Source organism: Micromys minutus, assembly GCF_963924665.1.
Source record: "Micromys minutus genome assembly, chromosome: 1".
NCBI lineage: Eukaryota > Metazoa > Chordata > Mammalia > Rodentia > Muridae > Micromys > Micromys minutus.
The window spans coordinates 87,419,732-87,435,133 of record NC_137969.1 but is presented as its reverse complement, the minus strand read 5'-3'; the positions used below and the strand labels follow the sequence as shown (position 1 = coordinate 87,435,133).

General features: G+C 37.8%; 1 long non-coding RNA gene across 1 annotated transcript in view; it reads right to left on the bottom strand.

Moving 5' to 3' along the window:
• LOC308436902 overlaps positions 1-9,081 on the bottom strand; it is a 15,169-nt gene extending 6,088 nt beyond the window's left edge. The window contains exons 1-4 of the long non-coding RNA XR_013975540.1: positions 8,981-9,081; positions 6,231-6,268; positions 3,644-3,677; positions 2,355-2,415 (exon numbers count right to left, since the gene is read on the bottom strand). This is a non-coding gene — a long non-coding RNA (uncharacterized lncRNA). The remainder of the gene's footprint in view (positions 1-2,354; positions 2,416-3,643; positions 3,678-6,230; positions 6,269-8,980) is intronic.
• Between the last annotated feature and the right edge of the window lie 6,321 nt (positions 9,082-15,402).

The following is a 15,402-nucleotide window of genomic DNA, read 5'->3' as shown; positions in this document are numbered from 1 at the left end:
CTATGGTGTTACATATGAGCAAGAAGAATTACAAAACAAATTATTTTTGATTTTCAAGTAACTGTTGAACCTTTAATTTGTAAGAACAATGGCCAGATAATTGTTTAAATTGAAAAGATCCATTAACTGATATACAATCTGTATAGTATATTAACATTTTATTAATACTAATATTTTAGGGATCTATCTTGAATTTTCATGGAATGATGTTATAAACAACAATAAAAAAGGGTAATGAAAAGCTACTTTGTTTTACTTTCTCTGGAAGTTATTTCTACATAGGCCTTTTAATTAATAAAATGACTGATTTATTGCTTGTTGATATTGTTTATACAAGAGGTTTTAAAACATAACCAATAGATATTGGAAATGTTATTATTAGATGGTCTGTAAATATAAGATTTGAGATTCAAATAAAGGAATTATTGATATTTAAAGCAGATAAAGTAATATTTTAAAACTTCCAAATTTATTTGATTTTTCCAGTTTTAACTCTGTCATAGAGGCCTTCCCCCCCTTTTGGTGGTGAGTAATTGATTAAGAATTTGACAGAGGATATGTAAAACCTAAGCAAAGCTCTCTTGCTTCAGTATTACTAATCATATAAAAGATTACTAAAATGTATAGAGTTTGGACTGGGCAAGTCTGGGCAAGTGTTTGAGTGGCTTCCTCAATCTATTGAAAATTTTGGTTTTGTATTTTTTAAAAATTTTGTGTGGATATGTTTTTGTTTTAATCTCAGGTATAGGATAAGAGGATGCTTCACAGCAGGTGATTATGATTTGCCTCCTGCACTAGCAGGGGATGGTTTTGCCAACTGCTGATAGTTTCTTCAAGTTTGTGATATTTGGAATTCTGAAAACTTTTGAGAGGGTATAAATTTGAGAGCCCTGATGTGGGTGGGGTGCTTTTAGGAGGCTGCTGCAATTTGTCAGGTAGTTGTGAGCAAAGAGGAGAAGAAATTATATTTCCTGAGGCATTGGATTACCCCAAGAAACTCAAGCCCTTAATCAGCAGGGCTTGATCACTTAGTCTAAAGAGAGCTATGCCCCCTTTCCCCTCTAGCCTTTTTTCTCTCCTATTTAGTGTTGGGGAGTTGAAAGAGATTAGGGTGGAATAAGGGTTGGAAGGATGGTAGATATAAGAACCCAATAAAGTAGACAAAAAAGTACACCAACAATCTAGGTATGTGATGTTTTTATTTAAGTTAGTTAGAAAAAAGTGACTTTATTTTTAAAATAAATAAATGAAAAGATTGAGTTTTTTACAAGAATATACTTCTATCATATAGCCCAAACCTGATGATTAACTTAAAAGGAAACATGGGTCTTATATTTATTAGAGATGATTTCAGAGACATTTTAAAGTGACAAGAAAAAAATGAAATTACCTAAATCCTAATCTAATCTGTGTGTCCTAAGATTTATTCCAAATCTTCCATTATATGTAAATTTGCTACATTTAATTTTTAAACTTCAACTCCCTGTTTTTACCTAGGGACATACCACCCTAATCACCCCCATCTCCTCTAAATCCCCATTTCTTTTGAAGTATACGTATTTTTTATTTTTCCTGTTTTAATCCCTCCTTGTTTTAGTCTTTGTAGAAGTAGAACACAGATAAAAGATTATTATTTTATTATTTGTTTCATGTTTCCTTTTAAATGAATCATCAAGTTTGGGCTATACAATAGAAGTATATTCTTCACCTGTAAAAAGCTCTATCTATCTATATGACATTTATTTATCCATATATTAGTGATTTTTCATTTAAATTTACTTAGTTTTAAAATAAATTTATTTACTTTAAAAATAAAGTCACTTTTTTAGCCTTTCAGATATTTCTGTTACTAATTAATGAATGGGTTAGTAGTCAAAAAAATTAGGAGAACATGAAAGAAATCAAATGGTGATAGTCTTAATCACTCTGGTTAACATTAATAAATAATTCTAAATTAATTTTAAAAAATCAGACCCCTACATAGCTTCTTACTACTAGCCAAGTTAGACAAATGTAAGCTTTTTATTATAAAAATCACAGTGACTACAAAGTAAAAATATCACAGTGAAATATTTCAAACTTAATTTGGCCACTCTTAAACTTAGAAAATAGGGAACACTTCGTAATAATCTGGTTTCAATAAGCATCTTAAACTTTTAAATCTCATAGAAAATGTTCTTGTACTGATAATAGCTGCTTAAAAAGCAACTTTATACTGATCCTTATGTTGCAATGATGTTAAAATAGCTGACCATGGTTAGCAAAGAAATGCAATCCGGAGGGCACACTACTACAGCACTCTTGAAAAGGAGGATGCTCAAGGCAAGGGACAAACCATTTGCATGGATACTTACCCTCACTTCCTGTACTCAAGATACCTGAGCATGATGAGACCAATCACAACAACTCCAACAACTGCAAGAAAAGGAAAATAAATAGCATGTAACTCTGAGAATTGTTAAGGCCTAGATGAATTATTAAGGTCGACTAGGTAAAATGCTATGGCCTATAACAGCTACTTGGTTTGCCTGCCGTTATAAGAAAAATTTCTCATGTGTTTCTGCTGTTACTAGGAAACTTTCTAACACCAAGATTGATTGTATAATCTATTATGTTTGTGCCCTTAGAAACCAATTAGAAGTCAGTAGAACCATTTTGTATAGTTACTTACAATAAGCTTGGACCCAAACCAACCACTTTTTGCACCTGTATATAAGCATTTATGGTATAAGCTGCCCATGGGAGAGACTCCAATATAAGAGAGATACTTGATTCAATATAAGAAACTATTTTTCAAGACCTCCCTGGGACACATCCTACTTAGCAGAAAGAGGCATGTATGTGGGTGACTGACATTCTGGTTAGCAAATTAAGACATAAATGTTAGACAAGTCCCATCGCGGTGGACAAGTTAGGACATGGATTTTAGACAAGGCAAGTTCCCTGCCACAGTTTAATACTCCAACCAATGGGAGCAGGATAAATGTAAAACAAAGGCATGTTCCTAAAGAAATACCCTATCCATAAATCCTGATTGGTGAAATAACTTGGCACAGATATTTGTGGATTTGGGGCTTTAAAACCCTGTAGGATCTTAACTCGCATCATGGTTCAGTTCCTGGTCGACTAGCCCTGAGGTGTATGCTCAGTAAATTATCCCTTTCTAACTGAGATAAATGTTTGCGTGGTTTGTGGGGCAATTACCATCGAGAATGACCACCAAGACTCAAACTCTAAGCAGAATAAATAAATCAGTTATAATTCAGTGGTAAGGAGTTAGAGATTGAGATCCCATTCCATGTGGACTCTTAATTCTCTAAATTCAATTATCTGGAATTACAGAGCACAGTAAGAAAGAGGAGATCTTTGGCTTAATTTAAAAAATTATCAGAAGCATACTTAGGAAGAACATTCATAGTACGTCATCTTAAGAAAGCACACATTGCTTACAGGCTACTTCTAACCAGACATATAGAATATGAAATAATGTAAGTTAACAAAGGGTAATACATAAACAACCAGGTTTTTCTACGTTAGTTAATTTCAAGTTTAAAAAGTATACAAGCCAAAAAAAAATCCATTTAAAAAAAATGTGCTGCTTTACAGTAACAGATTTAAGCAGTGAAAAGTTTGGGATACTTACTTGAAGTAATAACAATCAAAGCAATAATTCATATCTAAGGAAAAAAGAAGTCAAACATTTAGAAGTCTCTAAGTTAGTTCAGATAATCCACACTTAAGAGAACACAATCATTAATGTACCCAAGTCATTTATATCAAAGAATACTTAAAAGCCCATTCCCAAATTTGGGGTCTAATTTGTGAAATTCAATTTTCAGTATTATTTCTTTTCTTACTCCATCAGTTTATTTATTAAGGGTTATTATAGAACAATTAGAAGAAACTGAATAGAGGAAAATCATTACACAATATACTATCTTCGTGTATTTGGTTTGGTTCAGTGTGCATTCTACAGTTTCTTATAATTTTGTAAAGAAATCCATTTTCCCAAAAAGTGGATCCGTACAATGTTATAAATAAGTTTCAGTCAATTAATTAAACAGATACTATTTGCAGTTTTTACAAATAATACTCTATCTTACCAGAGCCCAGTCTTCCTCCCTGTACCCTCATCCCACCCACCCCTACCTTCCAAAGTGTAACCCAAGATGTGGAGATATAGCTCAGTAGCAGAGCATTTATGTGACATGTTCAAGAAATGTCTGCATATATTGATAAGTCATGCAGAAAAACTTAAAATCATAATTGATGGGTGTGCTAGTTTTTTTTTCTGTTGATGAGATAAAATACTTTATCCAAAAACAACATAGGGAAGGAAAGAATTTGTCTGGGTTATAATTCACTCAGGGAAGTCAAGCAGGCCTGTCAGCTATTCCATAGTACATTATCTTTAACCAGGAAACTCACCGTTGAGGGAATACAGCAGAAACCATGAAGAAAGGTTATTGCTAGCTTGCTTTTGTTTTTTAGGGTTGGTTTGGTTTTTTTTTTTGTTGTTGTTGTTTTGTTTGCTTTCTTTCTTTTTTCTTTCTTTCTTTCTTTTTTTTTTTTTTAGGAACTAGCTCTGTACACTGGACTGGCCTCAAACTTACAGAGATTCAGGAATTAGGGTTTGGCCTCAAATTTACAGACATTCACCAGCCTCTGCCTCCAGAATGGTGAGATTAAAGGTGTGAACTACCACTGCCCAGCTTTAACTAGTTTTCTTAAACAGTGTAGAACCATCTGCCCAGGGAAAGGCTCATAGTGGGTTGAGCTCTCCTACATAAGTCAGCAATCAAGACAATACCCTTTCCCCATGCCTGCAGGTCAAATCTAGGCAATCTCTAAATTGACACTGCTTTTTCAGGCTATATCAAATTAACCGTTGGTTACCAGAGAACATTCAGTTCTACAAAATCTTAAGATTTGGAAGTATTTATGTCTAGTAATGTATTTGATTCTACATAAAATTGCATAATTTTTATTAAATTGCTGTCAAAATGAAAGGTTAGTCTGAATTCTGCCCTTTACAGTTATCCCATGTTTAACAGTTTAAGAAAGCACTGTGATGGTTTGACCAAATGATTTTCATTTCACATTGGTATGATGCTGATACATATTCAGCAGAAACCAGTGTTGAACTTTGAATTTTCACCTTTGCCTGAGTTAGCAATATGATATAAGGCTATGTCTGAGATTTTGGCAGCATTGGCAAGCCTCTGTTCCTACAGAGCCAGGATCACATGAGTGAAATCCAAACTCTGACCATGTTACCATCTCCCATAATCTCCAAATATTCAAATCAGAATATTCAATTTAGCATGGGTTTTTTCAGATGTAATTTTCCATGTGTATGGAGACACAATTGTATAAAAACATAAGCCAAAAGTAATTTTTTTTGAATTTTGACCATTTATTAAATACTTAAGATTGTAAACAAGTAATTATTTCCAAAATTTAGGTTATGCTGAAATATCAAATGAACTGTACATGGAAGTCATTATTGGGGAAGAGGAAGGAACTCTTCTTGAGATTCAGCTTGAGGACTCTGATGTTAATAAAACAGTTTCAGTTTTCCCTGTTGTCTATACTGTATCATATGGTAGGATACTAGTATTTTTACCTAAGTACATAAAGTATGTATTGACTATGCCTTTGAGCAATTAAACATTCTCTTTTGTAATGCCACAGTTTGTGGGCTAACTGAATAAAATATTCTTCAGTGAATTGATCCAAGAAGAGTAATCGTTACTAATCTAGATTTTTGTTTCCTATGAAGTTGTTAAATTTCATTGAATGTTTACTGTTGTAACTATACTTGATTCTGTTTAATGTATTGTATAATGTATTTTGTATAAACTGAAGTCTATATAAGTTATGTTAAACCAATCTTTCACAGAAAACAAACATTAACCCAACTTATAGTGTCTGTGTATATCAGACATTAATAGGAAGAAAATTACATGGAAGACAAGTTGTGTTTTATGTGCTTTAACACCAGCCTACTAACTTTCCTATTATTAAGACCTTTCTATGAAACTGTACTTACCTACATGGTAGGACTTACATTTGTCATGGTGTCAGCCCAAAGTTAGTAATCCTAAATGTCAACTATCACTGCTGACAAGATGTGCTGTTTCTTTAACTGCTAGTAACTGAAATGTATGATATTTCCATGTAAACTGTTGAGGTGTCATATTTCAGGGGTGTAAATAATTGAAATTTACCTAATTCTCAAATATTCCTCTACGAGGATTAGGATATCCTAGAAAAAGAAAAGAAAGAAAGAAAAACGAGTTAAATAAAATAAAAAAGAAAGAAAAGTCAAAATCCTTGCAATTCCTGTTTATTTTCACCCATGTATAAAAACTACTAAACTTTCATTTTCCTTAAATATTTCATTAATATTTCTTATTCTGAGTAGCATCAGAAAATCCTACAGTTTCATGTTTTCATTATTAGCTTTCTTCCTGCCCAGTAATATTCCCTATAGTGATGTCATATAGTGGTAGACACAGTTCCTTTTTAGCATACTCTCAAAATTAGTCTGTAAATTTCATGAGATTCTAATTAAAATTAGAGATACTGAGTGGACTCAATAAATACTTTAGTTATTAACCTGTAATGGGAGAAAACTTTCTCAACAAAATAAATCTCATCTAAGAATAGCCCACAGTTAATTTCATCAGCAATAAAAAACTGAAAACTTATTTTTTTCTCTCTAAAATCAGGAACAAAATTGGGAACCTGTGTTTGCAACTTATAGTCAATATGGTATTGAAATCTGTCCAGAACAATTAGGTAAGAAAAACGAAGAAAATGATTACAAGTTAGAAAGGAATGCATAAAAACACAAGTGTGAAAATGACATGATCTTGTGCTGTTGGAGCTGAGTTCAGGCCTGACCATGGCAGCCTATTACTGTACTGCTGCTTTCCTACAGCTCCGTCCGTGACATGTGCTTCTGTGTAGACAGTCTTCCATAAGACTGATGGGTTCAACAAAGTTGTAGAATGCAAAACCAGCACACAAAGAACAATGACTACTTTGAAAAAGGTAAAGTCTAAAAATAATCCCAAGGCATCAGCAAAGACTTATAAAAAGAAATCTACAAACCTTTGCGGTTTGCATACAAAGCATCCCCAAAGAAGTCCTGTGCTGAAGACTTGGTACTCAACTGATCGACCCAATCATTGAAAAGTGGTGGCATTTTGTGGACTCTGGTTAAATTAATAAAATCCATTGCTAGATATATAACTTAATGGTAGCAACTGGAAGGTGGGCCCTGCTGGAGGATGTAGGCATTCCTCTGAAGGCTATACCAGGTCTGTTTATCTCCAATCTCGAGCTGTTGAAAGATGAGCAGACTCCTCCCACCTCTATGTTCTGCCTCACCTTAGGCCGACAACAGTGGTATTGGCAGAACCTCTGAAACAGTAAAAAGATATCTTTTTTTCCTTTTAAATTGTTTCTCATAGTGTTCTGTCATAACAACAACAACATCAAAAATATCCCATGATTGCTAGGCAAAAAAAAAAAAATTTACTTATTTAATACTTAATACTTATAAAATTATTTAGTACTCAAAGCAGTTTACAGAGCCAATGTAAACCCATGAATATTGTGATGATAGTTTCTTTTCTGCAGAGGTAGAAAAAAATTCTATTCTAAATTAATATAAAGTCTGAAAAACAAAAAGTTGAGAGAATTCATACTTCTTGGTTTTAAAATGTACTAAGATATATTATTAAAACAGCATGGTGTTGAGATAAAGATAGGCCTGACAGACCTATGGGATGGAATAGAATTTAAAAGTGAACACGCATCCATTTAAGGGGATTTTGAACAAGGATGCATGGAGGAAAGGTAGTCTCATCACCAATTGATGTTGGGAAATTACATATTTTCAGCTAAAAGAAAGAGGCTAGAGCTTTAAAATAAAAAAAAAAAAACAGATCGATCAAATTATTAAGGATAATGTCTGAAACTATAAAACTTTTAGAAGAAATATGGGCAAACACTTCATGATTTTAGGTCTGACTGGTATCTTGAGTGTCACACAGAGCATAGGCAACAGGAAGAGCAACACAGATTAATTGAATTTCATCAAAATGAAAATTTTTGTGCAGTAAAGGACACTAGCAGAGTAAGAAAGCAATGCACAGAATGAGAGGAAATATTTGTAAATTGCATATTTGATTAGCTATTTTTAGAATATAAAAATTACTCTTAACACTAAACAACAGCATGCTAAAATTAAAAAGGCCAAGGACTTGAATAGCTATTTCTCAAAAGAAGATACATAGATGACTAACAAGCCCAAGATAAGATGCTCTATACGATCTGCCAGGGGAAGGCTGAGCTCCCAGATCACCTGCACAGGCACTTTAACGCCTAGACCAAGGATGAGCCTGGGGCACATGCCCAGGGGGGGCACATGCCCAGGGAGGTCACACCTGGGGTTCCCTGAGCTTTTTATCAGGAAGATAAACAAGATCTCAGAGCCATTTGGTAAGAGGATCAGATACTGTCTATATTGACTAGGAATGGACAATAATTCCAAGCAGGGAGTAGGGGTATGAAGAATATGATTAAACACACTGTATGTGAAAAAAAATCTAATAAAATTGTAAAGCCAAACAATATAGCCACTTGTAAACCAAGCCCATACTTCCTCCAGCCACACGACTTAAGATATAACAGGCCAAGCGTGACTTTTCCTCCCTTTTAAACCCAGAGCTGCTAACCCACTCCAGGTGAACATCTACCCCTCTCTCCACTCAGGCTGCCCACCCCTTAAGAGCTGCCTAATAAGCAAGTGTGTACTTTGGGGCTGGAGACTGCATGATCTCCACAACCATAGCAAAACACACATTTGCGCAACCCTAGAAGAACTCTACCAGGTCCTCCTAGCTTCTCTTAGACACAGCCTCTCTCCTGATCCTACCAGATAAACTAGACCACAGAAACAAAGGACCTCAGCATAGACGCCCAGGGAGCACCAGAAAAAAATGTAGCTCTTTCTTCTACGACGGGGATACGTTGAATCTGGCATGAGAGGCGCCGCCGGCATGTCACCAAACTGAAAGTGAAACTGGGCACCAGGAAGCCAGAGAGCAAGTTCTGAGCTAGGTGAACAGTGTGCTGAGCGACACAACAGGTGGGCGTGGCCAGGCCGCTCCTGGCCGGCTAGTGACGCAAGGTAGTGACAGCTAGGCCAATTGGCTGGTAGTAAGGCGGGGCCTCAGTTCAAGGGGCTGGTCCACGGAGCTGAGCTCCTGCCGGGAATCTTAGGCTTCTGTTTTCCTTGTCCCGCCTCGCTGTGCTTCTCCCTTACCAACCTTTAACTCCTCCCATATGTAGCTGCGTTACTCCCAAGTCCCCTGCAGCTTTGCTGCACTTCTCAGCTTGGGTGGCACAGGCTGTGTCTTCAGTTGCGCAGAGCTCCTCCCTTGCCAGGGTTATGCTCCTCCCAGGGTTGTCTTCCTACTGCTGCTGTTCAGTATTCCTCCATCATCGCTCTATAGCGTGCTTAATAGCGGGAGCGGACCTTGGCTCACAAATACAAGACCACTTTATTCGGAAGGGTGGAAAACCCTGTTGGCCCTGTCATCATTGCTCCGAACTTGAATAAAGCACGGGAACCTAAAAGCAGAGACCTAAAGCACAGCTGTGGTTTATCAGGAGGCTGCCTCGGACTTGTATTTGGCACTAGTCACATCTGATTAGGGCAAGTACTTATAGTTTCCTCATTTGAATTCTCTTACAACCTTATCTCACAATCCTCAAATCTCAAGTTTTCCCACTGGGTTCTCTGCTTCTAAAGTCACCCCACCCTCCCCACACACATGGCTGTTGTAAATGATTGCACAGAACACTCCTCTGTGGCATGCACTGCAAGCCCACTCCTGAAGTGGAGCTATTATGTTTCAGCCCTACTTCAGAATGCTTTCAGTGACAGTGTTGACAGTGACCATCTCAGGATCCTGACAAATGACTAGAGTCTAGAGTCAAACCTTTGGATGAAGGAGTGGATCCAAATTAGGTGCTTTTTCCAGTTCATGGGAAATATCTTGTTAAACTGTCAAAGAGAAGCGGGGGTGAGGAGATAGGGTTGGTGTGTGTGAACCAAAATTGGACTTTCTGTAAGCTTTTTAAAGGGTGATAGGACAGTGGGGTGGAGGGGCATTTATTAAGTGCCAGAGAAACCAGCTGTTAGGTGCTTTTTGTATAGCTCAAAAGGAATGGAGCTATACAAAAATGAATAGGAATGACCCCCACAGACTTGGTCCATAGGAAGTGGGACTATTAGGAAGTGTGGCTCTGTTGGACTAGGTGTGACTTTGTTGGAGGAAGTGTGTCACTAAGGGGGTGGGCCTTGAGGTCTCAGAAGCTCAAACCAGTTTTCTGTCTGTTGCCTGTGGATTCAGATATGGAACTCCTAGCTCTTTCTACTGTATCATGTCTGCCTGCATGCTGCCACGTAGGTTCTAGGGATCTGAATGCAACTCCTCATGCATATGCAAGAGGCAATGTAAAAAGTAAATATATTACAGACTTTCAAGAATTCTCTAATATCACTTTGTGTTAAGGTTCCATTTTTGTGTGTGATAGGGGTGGGGGTTAGGGATTGCATAGTTCTTTTTCTTCCCCTATTTAAAATCAAGTTGATATCTAGTTCATCCTTATGGTGCCTGTCTGAGAATTTCTATTACCATGACAAAATACCATGATCAAAAAGCAAGATGGGGAGGGAAGGGTTCATTTGGCTTGTGCTTCCACATGACAGGTTATTATCAAGGGAAGTCAGGACAGGAACTCAAGCAGTGCAGGAACCTGGAGGCAGCAGCTGATGCAGAGACCATGAAGGAACACTGCTTATTGGCTTGTTCCTCATAGCTTGCTCAGCCTGCTTTCCTACAGATCCCAGTACCACCTGGTAGCTTCCAAAATAGCTAACCCCAACCCCCACATCAATCTCTAATTATGAAAATGCCCTACAGGTGTGCCCACGACCCAATCTTATTGAGGCATTTTCTCAATTGAGGCTCCCTCCTCTCTATCTTGTGTCAAATTGATAGAAAACTAACCAGGACAGTGTCAAACCAATTATTATATAACACACCTTTAAAGAAGCTATTAAAACACAGAAACAAGAAAAATTATGGGCAAACCTTTTGTCCAATATCCAGAAAGATTGACATTTATTGAGATCATGAGTATAGCTCAAAATACCCCCCCACACACACAGTTAAATACACACACACATAATAGTTAAAAATACAGAAACACTTGTTTTAATTTTTTCTTCATATGTGCATACATCTTTGTGTTTATGTCGATTCATGCACCTTTGAAGCCTGTGATTGATATTGGGAATCTTCAGTTTAAAAAGTCTTTATTTTTATTCTATAAATATTTGCCTGAATATGTCTGTATACCATGTGTATGAGGTGCCCTCAGAAAACAGATGAGGGTGTTAGATTCCTTGGAACTGGAGTTACAGATGACTGTGAGCTGAGCCACCAGGTGGGTGTCAAGAACTGAACCTTAGGTCCTATGCAAAAATACAAGTGCTCTTAATTATCTCTCCAGCCCCAGAAATCTTGTTCAATTACTCCCCCACTTCATCTTTAGAGGCAAGGTCTATCTCAGGGTTTTTCTGCTGTGAAAAGACACCATGACCAAGGCATGCTTATAAAAAAGCCATTTAATTGGAGCTGGCTTACAGGTTCAGAGGTTTAGCCCATTGTCATCAAGGCAGGAGCATGGCAGTACCCAGGCAGGCATTGTGCAGGAAGAGCTGAAAGTTTAAAATCTTGTTCTGAAGACAAACAGAGAAGGCTGACTTCCAGGCAGCTAGGATGAGGGTCTTGTCTTAAAGCCCAAGCTCATAGTGACACACCTACTCCAACAAGGCCACACCTCCAAACAGTGCCACTCCTTAGGCTAAGCATATTAAAACCACCACATTCCATTCCCTGGCTTGTTAAAATATGGGTCTATGGGGGGGAGCATATCTAGCCATAGCATAATAAAAAATACATTTAGTCCAACTTCCCCATAATCTATAGCAGTCTCAACAATGTTAAAATTCAAAGTCTCTTCTGAGATTCATTCAATCACTTAATCATAGTCCCTGAAGCAAGACAGTAAGACAGCTAGGCAAACTCTAAACTCTGCATCTCCATGTCTGATGTCAAAGAGGTCTTCAGATCTCCAACTTCCTTTTTCATCTTTGTTGGCTGCAACAAATTTCTGTCTCCTGGGCTGGTTCTACTTATAGTAAGCAGCTTTCCTCGCAGATATCCTTCGGCTCTGCCATCTCAAACATCTTGGAGTCTCCAAGGCAACTTCAATGTTACAGCTTCTTGTTCCAGTGTCTGGGATCCACACATGATCTTCTGGGCTCCTCCAAAGGGCTTGTGTCACTTCTCCAGCTCTGCCCTCTGTAGCACTCTAGGTTCTAGTTGACTCCAATCCATTGCTGCTGCTGTTTTTGGTGTCATCCCATGCTACTGACACCTCCAATATGCTGGACTTTTCTGTTACAAGTAGGCTTCATCAACAGCCTCTCATAGGCTCTCTTCATGGTGCCAAGCCTCAACTTCTTTGCATGACCCCTTCAGTACTGGGCCTTCCCTAGCCTCTCACAGTGCTAAGCCTCAGCTGTTCTCCATGACCCCTTCATACATTCAAAACCAATACTACCTGGTTGATTCTTACACACTACAAGTGCAGCTGCAGCACAGGGTACAACTTTGGCTATCTCTGAAACATAGTTTTCTGTGCTCTCACAAAACACTTCCAAGATTTCACTTCAGTGATGCTGGTCTCTTCTTAATCATCATTTATTTTTTAGCTCTAGCCAACCAGCATCAATTGTCCCAGTAGTCCCTTCTATTTTTGACTCTAAAGCCAGAGCCACATGGCTGAATTCTGATGCTTGCTGTTTTTCAGCTCTTTCATGGCCTATGCTTGGCTTTTCTGAAACTTGCTTGATAGCCTGACCTTACACAGAGCTGCACTGCTCTGTCTCCTGAATGCTGGAATCAAATGTTTGTATCACCATACCTGGACCAAGTTTTTTTCTACTTGAAACTTGCTCTATACCAGGCAGGTCTTGAACTCAGAGATCTGCTTGCCTCTGTTTCCTTGGATTAAAGGTGTATTACCACCATGTCTGGACCTAAGCTTAGCTGGGTGGGATCTCGCCCCAAAGCCACCACTTCCTTAATCTGTACATCTTCTTGGAACATAGGATTCAGCTCCATTTCACTTCCTGGTGCCCCTTTATTACTACACATTTTGTACTTTCCCTTTTGAAGTTTGCTGTGCTTCATCAAAAGGTTCTTCATAAGAGTAAACTTTAGTAACCACACACCAGGTAGTTTTGAGACTTCCTTTGTCAAAGCAATTAATCTAAATGTCTTTACTTTAGCCTCAGGCAGACTATTTGGACAATGGTAAAAAGCAGACACATTCTTTACCAAAATTTTTGTAAAATCGAAGAACTGTTCTTGTAGAACAGTCTCTCGGCCACATACTGAAAATCTTCTCTGAAACACATTGCATAATTGTAATGGCTAATGAGCATATTACAAACACTTTAAAATAAGAAAGAAAGACTTATAAAGCTTAACTCTTAGACTATATTTCCCTTCAAGTTATCTAGTTTTCTGTCCACTCTAACTAGATGATATATGATTTCAACATAAGGTAAAAGTCCAAGGGAGCGACCACCAAGCAGACAGAAGTTTCATTCCCCAAACAAAATCTTTTGTATTTCTATGAAGTGACGACAAAGACTTGAATCTCAGATCTTACTCCGTTGAAATAACTAAACTAACAGGTAATTCTAGATAGCCATAACACTGCAGTTTTTGTTATTTGTTTTGTCAAGATGGGGCATTTAAAATAGCAGGATATTTTCATTGAGATGACAGCATTGTGAATACCTAAACTATGAAGAATTCATATGTTAATAACTGAAAAGACAACATAAACCCCATTTGTCTCCATTTTAGGACCAAGCATAATTTTAAAAAGACAGCCACCAGTCCCAGTAACTAGGCCATAGGTCACCAGCTCCCGGAACAGACCATAAATTCCAGGAATAAGGTCATAAAACCGTTTCCCAAAGAATAGCCTGGAGATAACTAGAAGAATGGGAAAATATCTTAACTCCAGACAGGCGTCAGTGTTGGAGAGCCCTGTCTCATCCTGTGGTTAAACTTCATGACATAGGAATGCAGACCAAAGACCACCTGAAACAAGCTAATTAGCAGCCAATCCCTTTGACCTCCCCAGCACCTAACAATGAAACTTTAGATTACCTAAGGCTAAATATAGAAGAAGTAACACAGCAGCCAGTCAAAGTTATACTAATGTCGCCACTTTGGCCCCTGCCAATCACATTAGAGATTACCTAATCCTTCAAGAGTTCCCCTGGTTCCCTATAAGGCCAGCATGCCTTTGTCTAGGGTTGCCATTTGGAATAATGGCTTACCCCTGCAAGCTGGTTGATTCTGCAGAATAAACAATTTGTCTTTGCATGCTATCTGAGTCTGGGGTCTTCTTTCACTGATTTTCAGACTCTTACATAATCAGGATGGTGGTATTACATATAAATGCAGATTTATCAAAAGTGTTTGTTACCCTTTGTTGTGTTTTTTTTTTTCCCCTCCAGGGATCAAGAAGGTACGATATAAAGGAAGAAGTGGACTAGAAAGAAAAGATTAATGATACACTTTATACTTTTTCCTTTTGTTAATTAGTAAACAACAGTTCAGGAAAATACGAATTTCCCCACAATATGCAAAGCATTTCTCTGAGACTTTTTAGAAATGCACTTGTGGCATAGGTGTAAACAGTGACTCCTCACCATCAGTCCTCTAAGGAAGAGTCAGCCGAAAAAGTATGTTCTTCTCCTGTTACTACCATGAAGAATAAGCAAGGGTGGCAGATTCAGTACAGCGTACCAGAAGTTATATCTGACAAGGCTGGAACCTTTCCTTTCTAGCATGAAAACTACGCTTCAACCAGCGGACAAAGCGCTGAGAGCCTACCTGGCCTCCAGATGTTATTCCCTACTTGTTTGGTCTCCATTATATCCACGCCCCCCCCTCAACTGGCCAGCCTCACCCCACTACCTGCAGTTCCTACAAACATTCCCTCCTTCGCCATATGCCTCAACCTTATCTCTTCTTTGCTTTGACATTTAGCCTGGGCATAGAAGTCTTGTGCTTACTATAGGTTCTAACCCCTTGTCTACAAAGTGTTGCCAAAAATAATTTACCCTGATGCTTTGGAAAACTGTAGTCAAGACTGACCTTGATGATCTCTTTATGAAATGATTTTGATTTTTCTTTTGAGAATGAAGATGATCCTCTTGCTTGA